Raw genomic sequence first — 23101 nt, forward strand, 5'->3', positions numbered from 1 at the left:
CCATCATCCGTGTACTTTAGCTTTGGTATTGGTATCCCATAAGTAATGGATGACCTGTGGACTGAACACACTTAACAAAAGAAAACATAATTTATGCTTACCTGATAAATTTATTTCTCTTGTAGTGTGTTCAGTCCACGGCCCGCCCTGTCTTTTTGAGGCAGGTTCTAAATTTTAAATTATAACTCCAGTCACCACTGCACCCTATAGTTTCTCCTTTCTCGTCTTGTTTCGGTCGAATGACTGGATATGACATGTGAGAGGAGGAGCTATATAGCAGCTCTGCTTGGGTGATCCTCTTGCAACTTCCTGTTGGGAAGGAGAATATATCCCATAAGTAATGGATGACCCGTGGACTGAACACACTACAAGAGAAATAAATTTATCAGGTAAGCATAAATTATGTTTTTTTGGGTTTTCCCCTTTTGTTTACTACAGACCAGTCCTTCTGTATAGGCTTTCTCAAAGGCTTTGGTGTGGCTTGGGACTCTCCTTCTTCGACTTGGATTTCCAGTTTAGATAGAATCATTAGTCCCTCTTCCAATGTTGAGCAAGAGTGTGTGATGTTTTTATGGGTAAAAATCAGTTTGAATGGAAAGTTCCATCTATACCTTAGATTTTCTCTTAAGAGAGCTGTCACCACTGGTCTCATTTCCCTTGGTCTTCTCAGTGTTAGGGGCACAATATTACATATTGTGCCCCTCATATGTAATAGTGTGAGCTTGTCTGGCTGCTTGTAGGATCATTTCTTTAATATGAAAGTAGTGTAATTTGACAATAATATCCCTTGTCTTGGATTGGGAGGGTTTGGTCAAAGCTCTATGCACTCTGTCCATTAGCAGCATGTTGGGTTCCGTATCTGGAATTAATTGGTGAAAAATTTCAGTTATATTAGCTTGTAAGTTTTTATAGTCCTCCGGGAGGTTTCTGATTCGAAGGTTAGAGCGTCTGGATATGTTCTCCAGATCTTCTACTTGATCTTCAAGCTTTTTAATGTAAATGGAGTGGTCTAAAAGTGTATGCTGAATTTGGGGAATTTCTTCTGAAATATCTTCTAGCTTGTTTTCAATTTCTGTTGTCCTACCTCCAATATCCCTAATGTCCTGCTTGAGATCATATAGGGCAGTTTTTAGCTCTTCGTGAAAAAAAGATTTTATTTGGAATATCTCCCTGATGTCCGTTTTCCTCCTCTGAGGTTTCTATCAGGGTGTGTTGTTTTGGCGAACAAGTAGTTTTATCCAATGTTTTTAACTTCGTTTGTGATTTTGAGAGACATTCTTTCATGGATTGGTTTCTGCTTTTCATTTTGTTTTATGATTATTCCCTCCTTACAGAGTATTTATAACAGTTTTCTGTCTTTCTCTTATGAGGTGTTCTCAGCCAGTCAGCTATATAAGAATAAAGAAGGGTCACAATTCCAATATCTCAGCTCTATTACAGCATTTCTGAGGATTTTATCTCATTATCGCAGTTCTCAGTTGTTCCAGGCCGACCTTTATTGCTACCGCATTTAAAACATTTCCAGATTTGCAAAAATAATGAGCATCATCTTGATTTTTTTAGATAGGGAATTCAGGTTCTAATGTCATATGACCTTTGAGAGCTGCTTATTTAGTCTACTAATCGTGTCCTGATAGCGCCCCTGTAGTTGCACAGTCAAGTTAGGCAGACTTTTAGATGTTATAAATGTCAGCTCTTATTGAAAAGAACCTAAAACTTATGAATCCCCTATTTGATGCATGCTACATTTACATAGATATAAGTTATGTAGCCTGAATTATATTATTTAGACATACAAGCCTGTTGTTGTTCCCACGTGGGGCTCTGTGATCTCCAGGCCACACTCTTGCTGTTTTATGTTCACTGGACCTTATATAAATTAATAAATCTTGTGCAGATAAATTACCATCAATCCCTTATGCTCCAAGTTTAGTGAGAAAGTATATTATGATTATAGAGGAAAGCTGTAGCATATTACCTTCTGCCTCTGCACCTTTCTTTTCAGGCTGTGGCCTTCCAAAAATGTGTCCCTTTTTATTTAGATGATAAGCTGTACTCAGCCCTCCTGGGCTCTTCCTAGATGCTCCCCAGCTGGCTAGTGCAAAGCTGCTCTATTGTGGCCTTGTTGTTGCTGTTGCCGAGTTCCGATGTAGGCTGAAGCCTCGGACTTTCCTGAGAATCGCTCTGGTTCTCCCAACCAGCCTGCTTCCGATTCCGCTTTTTCCTCTGAAAATCTGCCCAGAAAAGCTTCTAAAGGTCTCCCAAACACTTGCCTGATGTAGCTGTAGTATTTGCTAGCCCTAATATTCACTTTTGTTCACTTTGATAACTTTTATTTGCAGGAGCTTCAGCAAGACACGTCTGCTTTGCAGCTCTCCCGTGGTCCTTTTCTTGACCAATGTTTTTAAGTGGAAATCTTGAATAAACGCTACGTTTTATATAGAAGCAGGATTGCTCTTTATTTGCATAAAATCTCAGTACAAGCAGTGTAGAGCTCAAACAATTCAGAGACTTTTCCAACTTAATGATAAATGTGCAAAAATCCTAAATATCTCCTTCCCAAAAACTGAGTTTCATTAGCCTTTGCAATCTTGTACACTCAAACATCAACCTAAAGCAATAAAATATCTAGGGATGTATCTTACCCCAAACCCAAAGTCACTTCTAGAGTTCAATTTTACTAATCTACTTAAAATAATTACAAATGACTTACAGTCCTGGAAAGATCGCCCATTTTCATGGTGGGGCAGGCTCCAAAATCTGAAAATTAACATTCTCCCTAGATTATTATATGCAATCCAAGCAGCTCAAATCACATTACCACAAAGCTTTATTACACAAGCACAAAAGACTCTAAACTCCTTTGTGTGGGGAAACATAAAGCCTAGAATAAAGAAATTGACAATGTACAGACTAGTTAAGGAGGGAGGTTTGGGATTGCCTAGTTTAGAAACTTATTATCAAGCTACCTGTCTACAGAGAATCATTGACTGGCATAGAAACAATGACACAAAGGCTTGGATCCCAATGGATTCGCACATACTACACACTCCATCACCTGGAGTGTTGTGTTGGGTGGCAAAACAGAACAGACCACCATGGTTAAAAGCTTACCCCCTACTTCACCACATATTTGAGTTGTCTGATTCTATTATGAAAAGATACCCAACATTGAGGTCTCCTATGTCCCCCATCTCACCAAACGCTGAACTCTTGGGAGGTATTGAATTTGATCTAACCAATCTAAATGGGAGATGGGATATACAGTACCGATATGTACCTTGATCAGAGAAGGTAAACTTAGAAATAGACTAGAACAGAGATAATGGGAGGTGCCTTCTCAATGTGACTAAAATACAACCAAATACACAATTTTCTACACACACGTCCCCATAGAGAGGCACTTTTAGAAACCTAACTCCATTTGAACAAGTGTGCTTGGTGAAACTTCCAGCCCGGAACACACCATCATGGGCCAGAAAACTTTTAATTAGTGCTCAAAATCCTAAACACCCAGACTACACAGAAAGATGGCACAAAGACCTGGGTAAGACACTTTAAGACTCATAGTGGAGATCTTCCTCCTCTAACAAATTTTTTAAACAAATTACAAACTCCTAACCAAGTGGTATCTTATGCCTGCTAGATTGAAAAGCCTTTTCTTTCATGTAATTAGCAAGAGTCCATGAGCTAGTGACGTATGGGATATACATTCCTACCAGGAGGGGCAAAGTTTCCCAAACCTCAAAATGCCTATAAATACACCCCTCACCACACCCACAATTCAGTTTTACAAACTTTGCCTCTTATGGAGGTGGTGAAGTAAGTTTGTGCTAGATTCTACGTTGATATGCGCTCCGCAGCAAGTTGGAGCCCGGTTTTCCTCTCAGCGTGCAGTGAATGTCAGAGGGATGTGAGGAGAGTATTGCCTATTTGAATGCAGTGATCTCCTTCTACGGGGTCTATTTCATTGGTTCTCTGTTATCGGTCGTAGAGATTCATCTCTTACCTCCCTTTTCAGATCGACGATATACTCTTATTTATATACCATTACCTCTGCTGATTTTCGTTTCAGTACTGGTTTGGCTTTCTACAAACATGTAGATGAGTGTCCTGGGGTAAGTAAATCTTATTTTCTGTGACACTCTAAGCTATGGTTGGGCACTTTATTTATAAAGTTCTAAATATATGTATTCAAACATTTATTTGCCTTGACTCAGGATGTTCAACATTCCTTATTTTCAGACAGTCAGTTTCATATTTGGGATAATGCATTTGAATCAATTTTTTTCTTACCTTAAAATTTGACTCTTTTTTCCCTGTGGGCTGTTAGGCTCGCGGGGGCTGAAAATGCTTCATTTTATTGCGTCATTCTTGGCGCTGACTTTTTTGGCGCAAAAAATCTTTTCTGTTTCCGGCGTCATACGTGTCGCCGGAAGTTGCGTCATTTTTTGACGTCCTTTTGCGCCAAAAATGTCGGCGTTCCGGATGTGGCGTCATTTTTGGCGCCAAAAAGCATTTAGGCGCCAAAAAATATGGGCGTCGCTTTTGTCTCCACATTATTTCAGTCTCATTTTTTCTTTGCTTCTGGTTACTAGAAGCTTGTTTATTGGCATTTTTTCCCATTCCTGAAACTGTCATTTAAGGAATTTGATCAATTTTGCTTTATATGTTGTTTTTTCTCTTACATATTGCAAGATGTCTCACGTTGCATCTGAGTCAGAAGATACTTCAGGAAAATCGCTGTCTAGTGCTGGAACTACCAAAGCTAAGTGTATCTGCTGTAAACTTTTGGTAGCTATTCCTCCGGCTGTTGTTTGTATTAATTGTCATGACAAACTTGTTAAAGCAGATAATATTTTCTTTAGTAATGTACCATTGCCTGTTGCAGTTCCTTCAACATCTAAGGTGCAGAATGTTCCTGATAACATAAGAGATTTTGTTTCTGAATCCATCAAGAAGGCTATGTCTGTTATTTCTCCTTCTAGTAAACATAAAAAATCTTTTAAAACTTCTCTCTCTACAGATGAATTTTTAAATGAACATCATCATTCTGATTCTGATGACTCTTCTGGTTCAGAGGATTCTGTCTCAGAGATTGATGCTGATAAATCTTCATATTTATTTAAAATGGAATTTATTCGTTCTTTACTTAAAGAAGTACTAATTGCTTTAGAAATAGAGGATTCTGGTCCTCTTGATACTAATTCTAAACGTTTAGATAAGGTATTTAAATCTCCTGTGGTTATTCCAGAAGTTTTTCCTGTTCCTAATGCTATTTCTGAAGTAATTTCCAGAGAATGGGATAAATTGGGTAATTCATTTACTCCTTCTAAACGTTTTAAGCAATTATATCCTGTGCCGTCTGACAGATTAGAATTTTGGGACAAAATCCCTAAAGTCGATGGGGCTATTTCTACCCTTGCTAAACGTACTACTATTCCTACGTCGGATGGTACTTCGTTTAAAGATCCTTTAGATAGGAAAATTGAATCCTTTCTAAGAAAAGCTTATCTGTGTTCAGGTAATCTTCTTAGACCTGCTATATCATTGGCTGATGTTGCTGCAGCTTCAACTTTTTGGTTGGAGACTTTAGCGCAACAAGTAACAGATCATGATTCTCATAATATTATTATTCTTCTTCAGCATGCTAATAATTTTATCTGTGATGCCATCTTTGATATTATCAGAGTTGATGTCAGGTTTATGTCTCTAGCTATTCTAGCTAGAAGAGCTTTATGGCTTAAAACTTGGAATGCTGATATGGCTTCTAAATCAACTCTACTTTCCATTTCTTTCCAGGGTAACAAATTATTTGGTTCTCAGTTGGATTCTATTATCTCAACTGTTACTGGTGGGAAAGGAACTTTTTTACCACAGGATAAAAAATCTAAGGGTAAAAACAGGGCTAATAATCGTTTTCGTTCCTTTCGTTTCAACAAAGAACAAAAGCCTGATCCTTCATCCTCAGGAGCAGTTTCAGTTTGGAAACCATCTCCAGTCTGGAATAAATCCAAGCCTTCTAGAAAGGCAAAGCCTGCTTCTAAGTCCACATGAAGGTGCGGCCCTCATTCCAGCTCAGCTGGTAGGGGGCAGGTTATGTTTTTTCAAAGAAATTTGGATCAATTCTGTTCACAATCTTTGGATTCAGAACATTGTTTCAGAAGGGTACAGAATTGGTTTCAAGATGAGACCTCCTGCAAAGAGATTTTTTCTTTCCCGTGTCCCAGTAAATCCAGTGAAAGCTCAAGCATTTCTGAATTGTGTTTCAGATCTAGAGTTGGCTGGAGTAATTATGCCAGTTCCAGTTCTGGAACAGGGGATGGGGTTTTATTCAAATCTCTTCATTGTACCAAAGAAGGAGAATTCCTTCAGACCAGTTCTGGATCTAAAAATATTGAATCGTTATGTAAGGATACCAACAATCAAAATGGTAACTGTAAGGACTATCTTGCCTTTTGTTCAGCAAGGGCATTATATGTCCACAATAGATTTACAGGATGCATATCTGCATATTCCGATTCATCCAGATCATTATCAGTTCCTGAGATTCTCTTTTCTGGACAAGCATTACCAGTTTGTGGCTCTGCCGTTTGGCCTAGCTACAGCTCCAAGAATTTTTACAAAGGTTCTCGGTGCCCTTCTGTCTGTAATCAGAGAACAGGGTATTGTGGTATTTCCTTATTTGGACGATATCTTGGTACTTGCTCAGTCTTTACATTTAGCAGAATCTCATACGAATCGACTTGTGTTGTTTCTTCAAGATCATGGTTGGAGGATCAATTCACCAAAAAGTTCATTGATTCCTCAGACAAGGGTAACCTTTCTCGGTTTCCAGATAGATTCAGTGTCCATGACTCTGTCTTTAACAGACAAGAGACGTCTAAAATTGATTTCGGCTTGTCGAAACCTTCAGTCACAATCATTCCCTTCGGTAGCCTTATGCATGGAAATTCTAGGTCTTATGACTGCTGCATCGGACGCGATCCCCTTTGCTCGTTTTCACATGCGACCTCTTCAGCTCTGTATGCTGAATCAATGGTGCAAGGATTACACAAAGATATCTCAATTAATATCTTTAAAACCGATTGTACGACACTCTCTAACGTGGTGGACAGATCACCATCGTTTAATTCAGGGGGCTTCTTTTGTGCTTCCGACCTGGACTGTAATTTCAACAGATGCAAGTCTCACAGGTTGGGGAGCTGTGTGGGGATCTCTGACAGCACAAGGAGTTTGGGAATCTCAGGAGGTGAGATTACCGATCAATATTTTGGAACTCCGTGCAATTTTCAGAGCTCTTCAGTTTTGGCCTCTTCTGAAGAGAGAATCGTTCATTTGTTTTCAGACAGACAATGTCACTACTGTGGCATACATCAATCATCAAGGAGGGACTCACAGTCCTCTGGCTATGAAAGAAGTATCTCGAATTCTGGTTTGGGCGGAATCCAGCTCCTGTCTAATATCTGCGGTTCATATCCCAGGTATAGACAATTGGGAAGCGGATTATCTCAGTCGCCAAACGTTGCATCCGGGCGAATGGTTTCTTCACCCAGAGGTATTTCTTCAGATTGTTCAAATGTGGGAGCTTCCAGAAATAGATCTGATGGCGTCTCATCTAAACAAGAAACTTCCCAGGTATCTGTCCAGATCCCGGGATCCTCAGGCGGAAGCAGTGGATGCATTATCACTTCCTTGGAAGTATCATCCTGCTTATATCTTTCCGCCTCTAGTTCTTCTTCCAAGAGTAATCTCCAAGATTCTGAAGGAATGCTCGTTTGTTCTGCTGGTAGCTCCGGCATGGCCTCACAGGTTTTGGTATGCGGATCTTGTCCGGATGGCCTCTTGCCATCCGTGGACTCTTCCGCTACGACCAGACCTTCTGTCGCAAGGTCCTTTTTTCCATCAGGATCTCAAATCCTTAAATTTAAAGGTATGGAGATTGAACGCTTGATTCTTGGTCAAAGAGGTTTCTCTGACTCTGTGATTAATACTATGTTACAGGCTCGTAAATCTGTATCCAGAGAGATATATTATAGAGTCTGGAAGACTTATATTTCTTGGTGTCTTTCTCATCATTTTTCTTGGCATTCTTTTAGAATTCCGAGAATTTTACAGTTTCTTCAGGATGGTTTAGATAAAGGTTTATCCGCAAGTTCTTTGAAAGGACAAATCTCTGCTCTTTCTGTTCTTTTTCACAGAAAGATTGCTAATCTTCCTGATATTCATTGTTTTGTACAAGCTTTGGTTTGTATAAAACCTGTCATTAAGTCAATTTCTCCTCCTTGGAGTTTGAATTTGGTTCTGGGGGCTCTTCAAGCTCCTCCGTTTGAACCTATGCATTCATTGGACATTAAATTACTTTCTTGGAAAGTTTTGTTCCTTTTGGCAATCTCTTCTGCCAGAAGAGTTTCTGAATTATCTGCTCTTTCTTGTGAGTCTCCTTTTCTGATTTTTCATCAGGATAAGGCAGTGTTGCGAACTTCTTTTGAATTTTTACCTAAAGTTGTGAATTCTAACAACATTAGTAGAGAAATTGTGGTTCCTTCTTTATGTCCTAATCCTAAGAATTCTAAGGAGAAATCATTGCATTCTTTTTATGTTGTTAGAGCTTTGAAATATTATGTTGAAGCTACTAAGTCTTTCCGAAAGACTTCTAGTTTATTTGTTATCTTTTCCGGTTCTAGAAAAGGCCAGAAAGCTTCTGCCATTTCTTTGGCATCTTGGTTGAAATCTTTAATTCATCTTGCCTATGTTGAGTCGGGTAAAACTCCGCCTCAAAGGATTACAGCTCATTCTACTAGGTCAGTTTCTACTTCCTGGGCGTTTAGGAATGAAGCTTCGATTGATCAGATTTGCAAAGCAGCAACTTGGTCCTCTTTGCATACTTTTACTAAATTCTACCATTTTGATGTATTTTCTTCTTCTGAAGCAGTTTTTGGTAGAAAAGTACTTCAGGCAGCGGTTTCAGTTTGAATCTTCTGCTTATGTTTTTTATTAAACTTTATTTTGGGTGTGGATTATTTTCAGCAGGAATTGGCTGTCTTTATTTTATCCCTCCCTCTCTAGTGACTCTTGCGTGGAAAGATCCACATCTTGGGTAATCATTATCCCATACGTCACTAGCTCATGGACTCTTGCTAATTACATGAAAGAAAACATAATTTATGTAAGAACTTACCTGATAAATTCATTTCTTTCATATTAGCAAGAGTCAATGAGGCCCGCCCTTTTTTTGGGGTGGTTATGATTTTTGTATAAAGCACAATTATTCCAATTCCTTATTTTATATGCTTTCGCACTTTTTTATCACCCCACTTCTTGGCTATTCGTTAAACTGAATTGTGGGTGTGGTGAGGGGTGTATTTATAGGCATTTTGAGGTTTGGGAAACTTTGCCCCTCCTGGTAGGAATGTATATCCCATACGTCACTAGCTCATGGACTCTTGCTAATATGAAAGAAATGAATTTATCAGGTAAGTTCTTACATAAATTATGTTTTTCCTTCTTCCTCAGACCTTTGCTGGAGAGGTTGTGGGAAAAAAAAGGAAACTGATGCATATCTGGTGGGAATGCTCCAAATTGAAACCTTTTTGAGAAAGTATCCAAAATAATATTACAATTATAATGGGACCGGAGGAACATTTCCAACTTGACCAAACAGCGACATTACTTAACCTATTGCCTCCATTCAAATGTAAACTAAGAATTTGATTAATCCAATTGACATTAAACTCTGCCAGATCCTTAAAGGGCTATAGTACAATCTCGCCTCTGTCCTTCCCTACACTCTCTACTTTCCAACTCCTTTCTCGCCATGGGAATATATTTATGTAATATCAGTATGACACAGTTGTGTAAGACAAAGAAGATTATGATTAAATATCTAGCTCCACACTCATTCACTGAGATTCTGTATTGTTTTTGTTGCTGTTATTGTTTTTCCTTGTTATTTGTAAAGTTAAAGTTTATTCTTATAGAAGCTATGATTCTCATTTCTTCGGATGGACATTCAAAGTGAAAAGACTTTGCAGCTTGCTATGATTCAGCATTTCTACAGTGTTATAGCCCAAAATAATATTACATGTTTGGAAAGTATCTATATTGTAAAAATCTTCACTGTATCAATTGCTAATAAAAAATGAATAAATTAAAAAAAAAAAAATTACTGATTACAGGTAATCCCGGGTTTGTACCAGGAATTCAGTCTAAGGCTTTTAAGCCCTGGTCTCAGAAAGGCTTGACATTTATTTATCAATTAATAGATATACAATCTTGTACTATCTAGATCTTTTGAAGAACTGTCACTAGAATACTCCTTAAATTGAAATAACTTTTTGCATACCTACAAATAAGGCATTATATATGTCCCAATAAATTGTTGGGAAAAAAAATCATATGGCTCCCTAGAACACTGGATTCAGTCATAAAGATTTATCAAGCATGTCTACATTCATTAGCTTCATTGTACAGATTACTTGCTTCTACCTGTGCAAATACCAATCTTTTAAAAAAAAAAAAAAAATCCAAAATTGTGGAGAGAAATCTCTTGAGAGAGAGAGAGAACACACTTTCTTTCATGTAATTGGCAAGAGTCCATGAGCTAGTGACATATGGGATATACAATCCTACCAGGAGGGGCAAAGTTTCCCAAACCTCAAAATGCCTATAAATACACCCCTCACCACACCCACAATTCAGTTTTACAAACTTTGCCTCCTATGGAGGTGGTGAAGTAAGTTTGTGCTAAGATTTCTACGTTGATATGCGCTTCTCAGCATTGTTGAAGCCTGATTCCTCTCAGAGTACAGCCAATGCAGAGGGACGTGAAGGGAGTATCACCTATTGAATACGATGATTTCTCTAACAGGGGTCTTTTTCATGGGTTTTCTGTTATCGGTCGTAGAGATTCATCTCCTACCTCCCTTTTCAGATCGACGATATACTCTCAAATTTACCATTACCTCTACTAAGAACTGTTTTAGTACTGGTTTGGCTATCTGCTATATGTGGATGGGTGTCTTTTGGTAAGTATGTTTTCATTTACTTAAGACACTCTCAGCTATGGATTGGCACTTTATGCAAATTATATAAAGTTCTAAATATATGTATTGTACTTATATTTGCCATGAGTCAGGTTCATGTATTTCCTTCTGCAGACTGTCAGTTTCATATTTGGGAATATAAACACTTTAAGAAATTTATTTCTTACCTGGGGTTTAGTCTTTTTCAATTTGACTACTTTTTGCATTTGCGGGTATTAGGCCCGCGGGTGCGTCAAATGTTAGACTTTATTACGTCATTTTTGGCACAAACTTTTTTGCCGCGGGAAATTACGTTTTTGATGCAACTTCGTCATTTCCGGCGTCATACGTGATGTCGAGACCTTTCACACGGCAGCATCATTAGTGACGCAAGTGTGTCATTTCCGGTCATTTTTGGCGCCAAAAAAGTTTACGTTACGTTGTGCGTCATACTTGGCGCCAATTTTTTCTTCATTATTTCAATACCCCATTGTTTTTTGCCTCCTGCTTTCTTTTCTATCAAGAGGCCTATGCTTTTGCATTTTTTCCCATTCCTGAAACTGTCATTTAAGGAAATAGATAATTTTGCTTTATATGTTGTTTTTTCTCTTACATTGAGCAAGATGTCCCAATCTGATCCTGCCTCTGAAGTTTCTGCTGGAACATTGCTGCCTGACATGGGTTCTACAAAAGCTAAGTGCATTTGTTGTAAAATTGTAGAAATTATTCCACCGAATGTCATTTGTAATAGTTGTCATGATAAACTTTTACATGCAGATAGTGTTTCTATCAGTAATAGTACATTGCCAGTTGCAGTTCCTTCAACTTCTAATGTGCATGATATGCCTGTAAATTTTAAAGAATTTGTTTCTGAATCTATTATGAAGGCTTTGCCTGCATTTCCACCTTCTAATAAACGTAAAAGGTCTTTTAAAACTTCTCATTTAGCTGATGAAATTTCAAATGACCAACAACATAATAATTCATCCTCTTCTGATGATGATCTATCTGAAACAAGATCCTTCCTCAGATTTTGACACTGACAAATCTACTTATTTATTTAAAATAGAGTATATGCGTTCTTTATTAAAAGAAGTGTTAATTACTTTGGATATTGAGGTAACCAGTCCTATTGACGTTCAGTCTAATAAACGTTTAAATGCTGTTTTTAAACCTCCTGTGGTTTCCCCAGGTGTTTTTCCCATTCCTGAGGCTATTTCTGATATGATTTCTAAGGAATGGAATAAGCCAGGTACTTCCTTTATTCCTTCTTCAAGGTTTAAGAGATTGTATCCTTTACCAGCAAAATCTATAGAGTTTTGGGAAAAGATCCCCAAAGTTGATGGGGCTATTTCTACTCTTGCTAAACGTACCACTATTCCCATGGAAGATAGCACTTCCTTTAAGGATCCTTTAGATAGGAAGCTTGAATCTTATCTAAGGAAGGCCTATTTATATTCAGGTCATCTTCTCAGACCTGCTATTTCTTTGGGTGATGTTGCGGCTGCATCAACTTTCTGGTTGGAAAATTTAGCGCAACATGATTTGGATTCTGACATATCTAGCATTGTTCGCTTACTGCAACATGCTAATCATTTTATTTGTGATGCCATTTTTGATATTATCAAAATTGATGTTAGATCCATGTCTTTAGCTGTATTAGCTAGAAGAGCTTTGTGGCTTAAATCTTGGAATGCTGATATGACATCTAAATCTAGATTACTATCTCTTTCTTTCCAAGGTAATAATTTATTTGGTTCTCAGTTGGATTCTATTATTTCAACTATCACTGGAGGAAAAGGAGTTTTTTTGCCTCAGGATAAAAAACCTAAGGGTAAATCTAAGGCTTCTAACCGTTTTTGTTCCTTTCGTCAGAATAAGGAACAAAAACTCAATCCTCCTCCCAAGGAATCTGCTTCCAGTTGGAAGCCTTCCTCAAATTGGAATAAATCCAAGCCATTTAGGAAACCAAAGTCTGCCCCTAAGTCCGCATGAAGGTGCGGCCCTCATTCCAGCTCAGCTGGTAGGGGGCAGATTAAGGTTTTTCAAGGATGTTTGGATAAAATCTGTCCAAAATCATTGGATTCAGAGTATTGTCTCTCAAGGGTATCGAATAGGATTCAAAGTAAGACCACCTGTGAGAAGATTTTTTCTCTCACGCATTCCTGTAAATCCAGTAAAAGCTCAGGCTTTTCTGAAGTGTGTTTCAGACCTGGAGTCTTCTGGGGTAATCATGCCAGTTCCTCCTCAGGAACAAGGTTTGGGGTTTTATTCAAACCTATTCATTGTACCAAAGAAAGAAAATTTTTTCAGACCAGTTCTGGATCTGAACATTTTGAATCGTTGTGTAAGAGTACCAACTTTCAAGATGGTGACTATAAGGACTATTCTGCCTTTTGTTCAGCAAGGACATTATATGTCCACTATAGACTTGCAGGATGCATACCTTCATATTCCGATTCATCCAGAACACTATCAGTTTCTGAGATTCTCTTTTCTAGACAAGCATTACCAATTTGTTGCTCTTCCATTTGGCCTAGCAACAGCTCCAAGAATCTTTTCAAAGGTTCTGGGTGCCCTACTATCTGTAATAAGAGAACAGGGTATTGCGGTGTTTCCTTATTTGGACGATATCTTGGTGCTAGCTCAGTCTTTACATACTGCAGAATCTCGCACGAATCAACTAGTGTTGTTTCTTCGGAAACATGGTTGGAGGATCAATTTACTAAAAAGTTTCTTGATTCCTCAGACAAGGGTCACCTTTTTTGGCTTCCAGATAGATTCAGTGTCCATGACTCTGTCTCTAACAGACAGGAGATGTTTAAAATTGGTCGCAGCATGTCGGCTCCTTCAGTCTCAGTCATTCCCTTCAGTGGCTATGTGCATGGAAGTTTTAGGTCTTATGACTGCAGCATCGGACGCAATCCCCTTTGCTCGTTTTCACATGAGACCTCTACAGCTTTGTATGCTGAATCAATGGTGCAGGGATTATACAAAGATATAACAATTAATATCCTTGAATCCCAATGTACGACACTCTCTGACATGGTGGATAGATCACCATCGTTTGGTTCAAGGGGCTTCTTTTGTTCGCCCAACCTGGACTGTGATCACAACAGATGCGAGTCTTTCAGGTTGGGGAGCTGTTTGGGGGTCTCTGACAGCACAAGGGGTTTGGAAATCTCAAGAGGCGAGATTACCAATAAATATTTTAGAACTCCGTGCAATTCTCAGGGCTCTTCAGTTCTGGCCTCTACTAAAGAGAGAACCGTTCATTTGTTTTCAGACAGACAATATCACAACTGTGGCTTATGTCAATCATCAGGGTGGGACTCACAGTCCCCAAGCTATGAAAGAAGTATCTCGGATACTTGCTTGGGCGGAATCCAGCTCCTGTCTAATCTCTGCGGTACATATCCCAGGTGTAGACAATTGGGAGGCGGATTATCTCAGCCACCAGACTTTACATCCAGGGGAGTGGTCTCTCCATCCAGATGTGTTTTTTCAGATTGTTCAGATGTGGGGGCTTCCAGAGATAGATCTCATGACCTCTCATCTAAACAAGAAACTTCAGATACCTGTCCAGATCCAGGGATGTTCAGGCGGAAGCAGTGGATGCGCTGACACTTCCTTGGTGTTATCAACCTGCTTACATCTTCCCGCCTCTAGTTCTCCTTCCAAGAGTGATTTCCAAAATCATCATGGAACAGTCTTTTGTGTTGCTGGTGGCTCCAGCATGGCCACACAGGTTTTGGTATGCGGATCTGGTTCGGATGTCCAGTTGCCCGCCTTGGCCACTTCCGTTACGGCCGGACCTACTATCTCAAGGTCCGTTTTTCCATCAGGATCTCAAATCATTAAATTTGAAGGTATGGAAATTGAACGCTTAGTTCTAAGTCATAGAGGTTTCTCTGATTCAGTGATTAATACTATGTTACAAGCTCATAAATCTGTCTCTAGAAAGATTTATTATAGAGTTTGGAAGACTTACATTTCATGGTGTTCTTCTCATAAATTCTCCTGGCATTCTTTTAGAATTCCTAGAATTTTGCAGTTTCTTCAGGATGGTTTGGATAAGGGTTTGTCTGCAAGTTCCTTGAAAGGACAAATCTCTGCTCATTCTGTTTTATTTCACAGAAAGATTGCTATACTTCCTGATATACACTGTTTTGTACAGGCTTTAGTTTGTATTAAGCCTGTCATTAAGTCAATTTCTCCTCCTTGGAGTCTTAATTTGGTTCTGAGGGCTTTACAGGCTCCTCCATTTGAACCTATGCATTCTTTGGACATTCTTGGAAAGTGTTGTTCCTTTTGGCTATCTCTTCTGCTAGAAGAGTTTCTGAGCTATCTGCTCTTTCTTGTGAGTCTCCTTTTCTGATTTTTCATCAGGATAAGGCAGTCTTGCGGACTTCTTTTCAATTTTTACCTAAGGTTGTGAATTCTAACAACATTAGTAAAGAAATTGTTGTCCCTTCTTTATGTCCTAATCCTAAGAATTCTTTGGAGAGATCCTTACATTCTTTGGATATGGTAAGAGCTTTGAAATATTATGTGGAAGCTACTAAAAATTTCAGGAAGACTTCTAGTCTATTTGTTTTATTTTCTGGTCCTAGGAAAGGTCAGAAAGCTTCTGCTATTTCCTTGGCTTCTTGGTTGAAACTTTTGATTCATCAAGCTTATTTGGAGTCGGGTCAAACCCCGCCTCAGAGAATTACAGCTCATTCTACTAGATCACTCTCCACTTCATGGGCTTTTAAAAATGAAGCTTCAGTTGATCAGATTTGCAAAGCAGCCACTTGGTCCTCTTTGCATACATTTACTAAATTCTACCATTTTGATGTATTTGCTTCTTCGGAAGCAGTTTTTGGTAGAAAAGTTCTTCAGGCAGCTGTTTCAGTTTGATTCTTCTGCTTGATTTAAGGTTTTTTTTTTTCAAAGGTGAAAATAAACTTATTTTTGGGTTGTGGATTATTTTCTCAGCGGAATATGGCTGTTTTTGTTTTATTCCCTCCCTCTCTAGTGACTCTTGAGTGGAAGACTCCACATCTTGGGTATTGATATCCCATATGTCACTAGCTCATGGACTCTTGCCAATTACATGAAAGAAAACATAATTTATGTAAGAATTTACCTGATAAATTCTTTTCTTTCATATTGGCAAGAGTCCATGAGGCCCACCCTTTTTATGGTGGTTATGATTTTTTTGTATAAAGCACAATTATTTCCAAATTTCCTTTGTTGATGCTTTCTACTCCTTTCTTTATCACCCCACTGCTTGGCTATTCGTTAAACTGAATTGTGGGTGTGGTGAGGGGTGTATTTATAGGCATTTTGAGGTTTGGGAAACTTTGCCCCTCCTGGTAGGATTGTATATCCCATATGTCACTAGCTCATGGACTCTCTCTTGCCAATATGAAAGAAATGAATTTATCAGGTAAATTCTTACATAAATTATGTTTTTGTTTTTTGTTGTTTTGTCCTGTCTTGTTCTGTTTGGTTTTTATTTCTGTTCTGTTTGTTTTTTGTCCTTGTTTGTTGTTTTGGGTCCAGATATGATAAGGAGTAACAGGGTTTCTCACACACTGAGGGTTAATTAATATAGTTTTGATTGTTTGATCTAGATTGATTTACTTAGAATGTCTTATTACTAAAACCCATATAGGACGTTATACAGAAATATGTTTAAGACTCATCTCATTGTCTCACACAGCTATTGTATTGTTTATTTTATTGACATATAATATGTGTATTCGGACTTTTTGCTTTGACTGGTCAATTCAATTATTGTATTTAATTTGTAGCTACAAGAAACTGTATTATTCAGTTTTTTTCTGTATATGTATTTTTATGTGTACCCTGTTGTACAGGGAACAAGAAAAATCAATAGAAATTTATAAAATAAAAAAGAGAGAGAATGTCCTATTGTTAGTCTCAGAAAACATACATCATGTGTTTCACCCCACAAAATATTATCACTTCTCATCTGTCCTTTAAACCCTTAAAGGGACAGTCTACTTGAAAATGTTAAAAAAATATAGATAATCCCTTTTATTATCCATTCCTCAGTTTTGAATAACCAGCACTGTTATAGTAATATACTTTTCTTTCATATAGGTGGCGAGAGTCCATGAGTCGTTACATATGGGATATACATTCCTACCAGGAGGAGGAAAAGTTTCCCAAACCTCAATGCCTATAAATACCCCACCCACCTCACTCATATCTCAGTTTAAACTTTGCCTCCTTTGGAGGTGGTTGAAGTATGATGTGCTTCAGTGAAAGGTGCTTCAGCGCATATTAAAGTTCGGTTTTCCTCAGAGTACAGTGCTTGTCAGAGGGAAGTGAAGGGAGAACTACCTCAGGTTACCATGTTTTCACCTCTGAATTTTTTTTTCCAAGGGCTCTCTGTAAATTCGGTCGCAGGGTTTCATCTCCTGCCTCCCTTTACAGATCGAAATACTCCTATTTCTTAACCTCTTCTGATATGTTTCAGTACCGGTTTGTCTGCTTTCAGTGGGCGAGTGTCTACAAAATTAACGGTAAGTATTACTTTCTATTTTTTCTATGGACACTCGTAGCTATGTTGGGCACTTATATTTTGAGTTCATGTTATATATTTTGTTTATATACAGCCCAGGGGCAGGCATTACTCTCCTTTTTATTTTTTATATAGCTTGTGAACAGTTTGTTGTTAGAACTTTTAGAGGGAATATTTTTGCACAGTATTTTATATAAAAATATATTAGCGCCCTCTTTAGAGATGCTAGGACTATACTATTGACTGAGTCTTAGTTTTTTTTACTGTCTGCAAAGATTGTGCCCTCATTTTTAACTTAGCTTAGTGCAGCTTTACCTCAGATATTTCTAACTTTCTTCTCTCCTTAGGCCAGCCCTATCTATTGCTGATGTAGTTGCCACCTATACTTTTTGTCTATCTAGTCTTGTTAAGCAATTCTCTATAGAACCTGAATGTTGTAAAATTCTTCATTTATTTCAACTAGCAAATCTTTTTATTTGTAATGCAGTATTCTTTCTAGAAGAGCTTATGGCTTAAATCTTGGAATGCTGATATGGTATCTTAAATTAGATTACTATCGATTTTTCTTCAAGGTAAGAATCTATTTGGTTCTTAATTAGATTCTATTTCCTTTATTTCTTAGAGGTAAGTCAGTTTTCCTGCCTCAAAACTATAAGTCTAAAGGAAAATGTAAGGCCCCTTAGCCTTCCCCCTCTCCTAAAGCCCCTGGCTCTATCTGGAGACTGTCTTTAAATTGGAATAAATCCTAGCACTTTAAGAAACCAAATCCTGTCCTAAAGACAGGATGAAGGTGTGACCCCCATCCCAGTTCTTCTGTTAGAGGGCAGATTAACTTTTTACAGGAAACTTGGTCAGAATCTGCCCAAAATCCCTGAATCCAGAATATAATTTCTCAGGGATATCAAATTTGTTTCAAAATCAAACCTCCTATGGGGCGTTTTTTTCTAACTCATTTTCTTAAACATCCAATTAAAGCGCAGGCTTTTCTAACATGTCTTTCATCTAAGAATTCATGGGGGCAATTGTCCCAGTTTCTTTACAAGAATAAGGGAAGTGATATTTACTCCAATCTCTTCAGTACCAAAGGAAGATAATTTTTTCAGACCAATTTTTGGATATTAAAACTCTTAAAAGAATTGTAAGATTTCCAACTTTCAAATGGAAATTATTAGGACTATTCTGCCTTTTGTTCAGCAAGGTCACTTTGTCTACAATAAACTTACAGGATGCTTATCTTCACATCCTTTTTTACAAAGATCATTATCAATTTCTGAGATTCTTTTTTTAAGAAAGGTATTTTCAGTTTTTTGCTCTTTTTTTTTTGGCCTAGCAACATAACCATAATATTTTCAAAGGTTCTCAGTGCTCTTCTGTCTGTAATCAGAACTCAAGGTATCGCTGTGTTTCCTTATTTGGACGATATCTTAGTACTAGCTTAATTTTTCCATTTAGCAGAATCTCACACTAAACTACTGTTTCTTCAAGATCATAGTTGGAGGATCAATTTTCCTCAGAGTTTCTTGATACCTCCGACAAAGTCATCTATTTGGGTTTCTAAATAACTTGGTGTCCATGACTCTTTCCCTGACGGAAAAGAGACAAATGAAATTGGTTTTAGCTTGTCAAAACCTTCAGTCTCTATCATACCCTTCAGTGGCTATGTGCATGGAGGTTCTAGGCCTAATGATTGAAGCATCGGACTCAATTCCTTTAGCTTGTTTTGATATAAGGCCTTTTCAACTTTGCATGCTGTGCCAATGATGCAAGGACTATACTCTACTCTAATATCACAACTGATATTCTTGGATCCATACACACAACTTTCTCTGACTTGGTGGTTTAACCATCACTCTATTCTTCAAGGGGCTTACTTTGCTTGTCCTACCTGGTCTGTGATCTTCACAGATGAAAGTCTTACAGGTTGGGGAGAAGTTTGGGGGTCTCTGACTGCACAAAGAGTCAGGAATGTTTTGGAACCAAGGTTCTTGGTCAATATCTTGGAACTCTGTGCTCTTTTCAGGCTTGTCCTCTATTGAAGAATGAGCCTTTTCTCTACATCCGAGGGAGTTGTCTCTCCAACAAGATGTATTTATTTAATTTGTTCAAATATAGTTATTTTCCCAGAAATGGACCTGGTGACCTCTAGTTTGAACAAGAAACTTCCCAGGTACCTTGCTAGATCCAGGGATCCTTAGGCAGAGATGATGGATGTTTTAGCAGTCCCTTGGTCATTTTACTATGCTTACATATTTCCTCTAGTTCCTGCGTTTTGCCTCTTAGGGTTTGGTATGCAAATCTACTTCGGATGTCCAGTTGCCCGCCATGGCATCTTCCTCTAAAACCAGATTTCTGTCTCTAGGTCTTTTCTTTCATCCAGATCTATAAGCTCTGAACTTGATGCCGTGGAGATTGAAAGCTTAATTTTTTTGACTCTGTGATTAACACCATGATTCAGTCACATAACCCTGTTTCGAGGACAATCTATTACAAGTTTTGAAAACTTATATTTCCTGGTGTTCAACTGATGATTCCTCTAGGCATTCCTTTAGAACTCCTAAACTTTCTTCAAGATGGTTTAGATAAAAGTTTATCTGCTAGTTCCTTAAAGGGACAAATCTGCTCTTTCTGTGATCGTTCACAGAATAATTGCTCATATTCTAAACATTCTTTGTTTTGTTCCGGCTTTAACGCGTATTAAACCTGCTTTCATACTTTTTTTTCTCTTTTATTGAGTCTTAGACTAGTGTTAAAATTCTTACAGGCTCCTCTTTTTGAGCCTATGCATTTTTTGGACATTTAATTACTTTCTTGGAAATGTTTTTTGTTTCTTTTGGCTATCTCTTCTGCTAGAAGAGTTTCTGTATTGTCTGCTCTCTCTTGTGAGTCTCCATATCTGATTTTACATCAAGATAAAGCAAATTTTTACCTTAGGTTGTTATCTTTAAAAACATTATTAGGGGAGTAACTGTTCCCTCCTTGTGTTCTACTCCTTAGAATGATTCTAAAAGGACTTTACATTCTTTGGATGTTAGAGCTTTGAAATTTTATTTTGCTGCTACTAAAGATTTCAGAACGACTTCTAGTCTAATTTGTTCTCTTTTTTGGTTCCAAGGAAGGTCAGAAAGCTTCTGCTATTTCTTAGCCTTTTGGTTCTAACTTCTGATTCACATAGCTTATTTGTAGGCGGGCTAATCTCTGCCTCAGAATTACAGCTCATTCTACTACTTATGTTGCCACTTCTTGGGTTTTCAAGAATGAAGCTTCAGTTGATCAAATTTGCAAAGCCACCACATGCTCTTCTTTGCATACTTTTACCAATTTTTACCATTTTTATTTTTCTCTTGTAAGGTGTATCCAGTCCACGGGTTCATCCATTACTTGTGGGATATTCTCCTTCCCAACAGGAAGCTGCAAGAGGACACCCACAGCAGAGCTGTCTATATAGCTCCTCCCCTAACTGCCACCCCCAGTCATTCTCTTGCAGCTCTCGACAAGATAGGAAGTATCAAGAGATATGTGGTGACTTAGTGTAGTTTTTACCTTCAATCAAAAGTTTGTTATTTTTAAACGGTACTGGCGTTGTTCTGTTTTACTCTCAGGCAGAATTTAGAAGAAGAATCTGCATGGAAGTTGATGATCTTAGCGGTTTGTATCTAAGGTCCATTGCTGTTCTCACGCATAACTGAAGAGTATGGAAAGAAAGACTTCAGTTGGGGGAACGGTTTGCAGATTACCTGCTTTGAGGTATGTTCAGTATATTTATTTCTAGAGAGATGATAAGATCTAGAAAATGCTGACAGAGCCTTGTATAATTGAGGTAAGCCTGATGCAGTGATTTAACAACGACTGGGTTCATGCTTACAAAAAAGGGTAATATTCATGTTAATACTCATATTTCTTAGTGACAAAACGTTTACATGTTCTATAGAAAAAACGTTTTTTCTCTGAGGGTGATAAATCATTTTTTTGGGGCCTAATTTCCACATGGCTAGTCAGATATTCCCAGGAGTATTTTGTTAAGGCCCTCTGACATCGAGTGCATGGTGGGAGGGGCCTATTTTCGCGTTCTAGATGTGCAGTTTTTATTCAGACTGAGACATCCAGCTTCCCTAAAGGAGTCCTCTGGCATCTGAGGACCACTATAGAGGGTTTATTCCTTTCCTAAATCGTATTTGAGGGCAGATAGGAGTTTATTAACGTTTTTTAAATCCGGTTTGGGGCCTAAAGGGTTAATCATCCATTTGCAAGTGGGTGCAATGCTGCTTTAGTCCCTTATACACACTGTAAAAATTTTGAAGAGTTTACTACTTTTTAACACTGTTTTGCAGTTTATGTGATAGTTTTTTTTCTTAAAGGCACAGTACCGTTTTTATTTAATTGCTGTTTCACATTTATTAAAGTGTTTTACAAGGTTGCTGGTCTCATTACTAGTCTGTTAAACATGTCTGACTAAACTAGTCTGTTAAACATGTCTGTTAAACATGGAAACTCCTTGTTCAATATGTTTAGAAGCCATTGTGGAACCCCCTCTTAGAATGTGTACCAAATGTACTGAAATTTCTATAACTTATAAAGACCATATTATTGCATTTAAAGATTTATCACCAGAGGTTTCTCAGACTGACAAAAGGGAGGTTATGCCATCTAGCTCTCCCCACGTGTCAGAACCTATAACTCCCGCTCAAGTGACGCCAAGTACATCTAGCGCGTCCAATGCGTTTACCTTTCAAGACATGGTGGCAGTTATGAATCATACCCTCACAGAGGTATTGTCCAAACTGCCAGGGTTACAAGGAAAGCGAGACAGCTCTGGGGCTAGAACAAATACAGAGCTTTCTGACGCTTTAGTAGCTATGTCTGATATACCCTCACAATGCTCCGATGCCGTAGCAAGGGATTTGCTATCTGAGGGTGAGATTTCAGATTCAGGGAAGACGTTACTTCAGTCCGATTCTGAAATGACAGCCTTTAAATTTAAGCTTGAACACCTCCGCTTATTGCTCAGGGAGGTTTTAGCGACTCTGGATGATTGTGACCCCATTTTAGTTCCAGAGAAATTGTGTAAAATGGACAAATACTTTGCAGTGCCTGTTTACACATGTTTTTCCAGTCCCTAAGAGGTTTTCGGAAATTATTACTAAGGAATGGGATAGACCAGGTGTGCCGTTCTCTCCCCCTCCTGCTTTTAAAAAGATGTTTCCCATAGATGCCGCTACACAAGTCTCGTGGCAGACGGTCCCTAAGGTGGAGGGAGCAGTCTCTACCCTAGCTAAGCATACAACTATCCCCGTCGAGGATAGTTGTGCTTTCTTAGATCCTATGGATAAAAAATTGGAGGGTCTCCTTAAGAAAATTTTATCCATCAAGGTTTTATTCTCCAGCCTCTTGCATGCATTGCCCCAGTTACGGCTGCAGCGGCTTTTTGGTTCGAGTCTCTTGAGGAGGTTCTACAGGTGGAGACCCCGTTAGATGATATTTTAGACAGGATTAAAGCTCTCAAGTTAGCTAATTCCTTTATTTCTGACGCCGTTTTTCATCT

The sequence above is a fragment of the Bombina bombina genome, chromosome 5 (assembly GCF_027579735.1).
Source record: "Bombina bombina isolate aBomBom1 chromosome 5, aBomBom1.pri, whole genome shotgun sequence".
Taxonomy (NCBI): domain Eukaryota; kingdom Metazoa; phylum Chordata; class Amphibia; order Anura; family Bombinatoridae; genus Bombina; species Bombina bombina.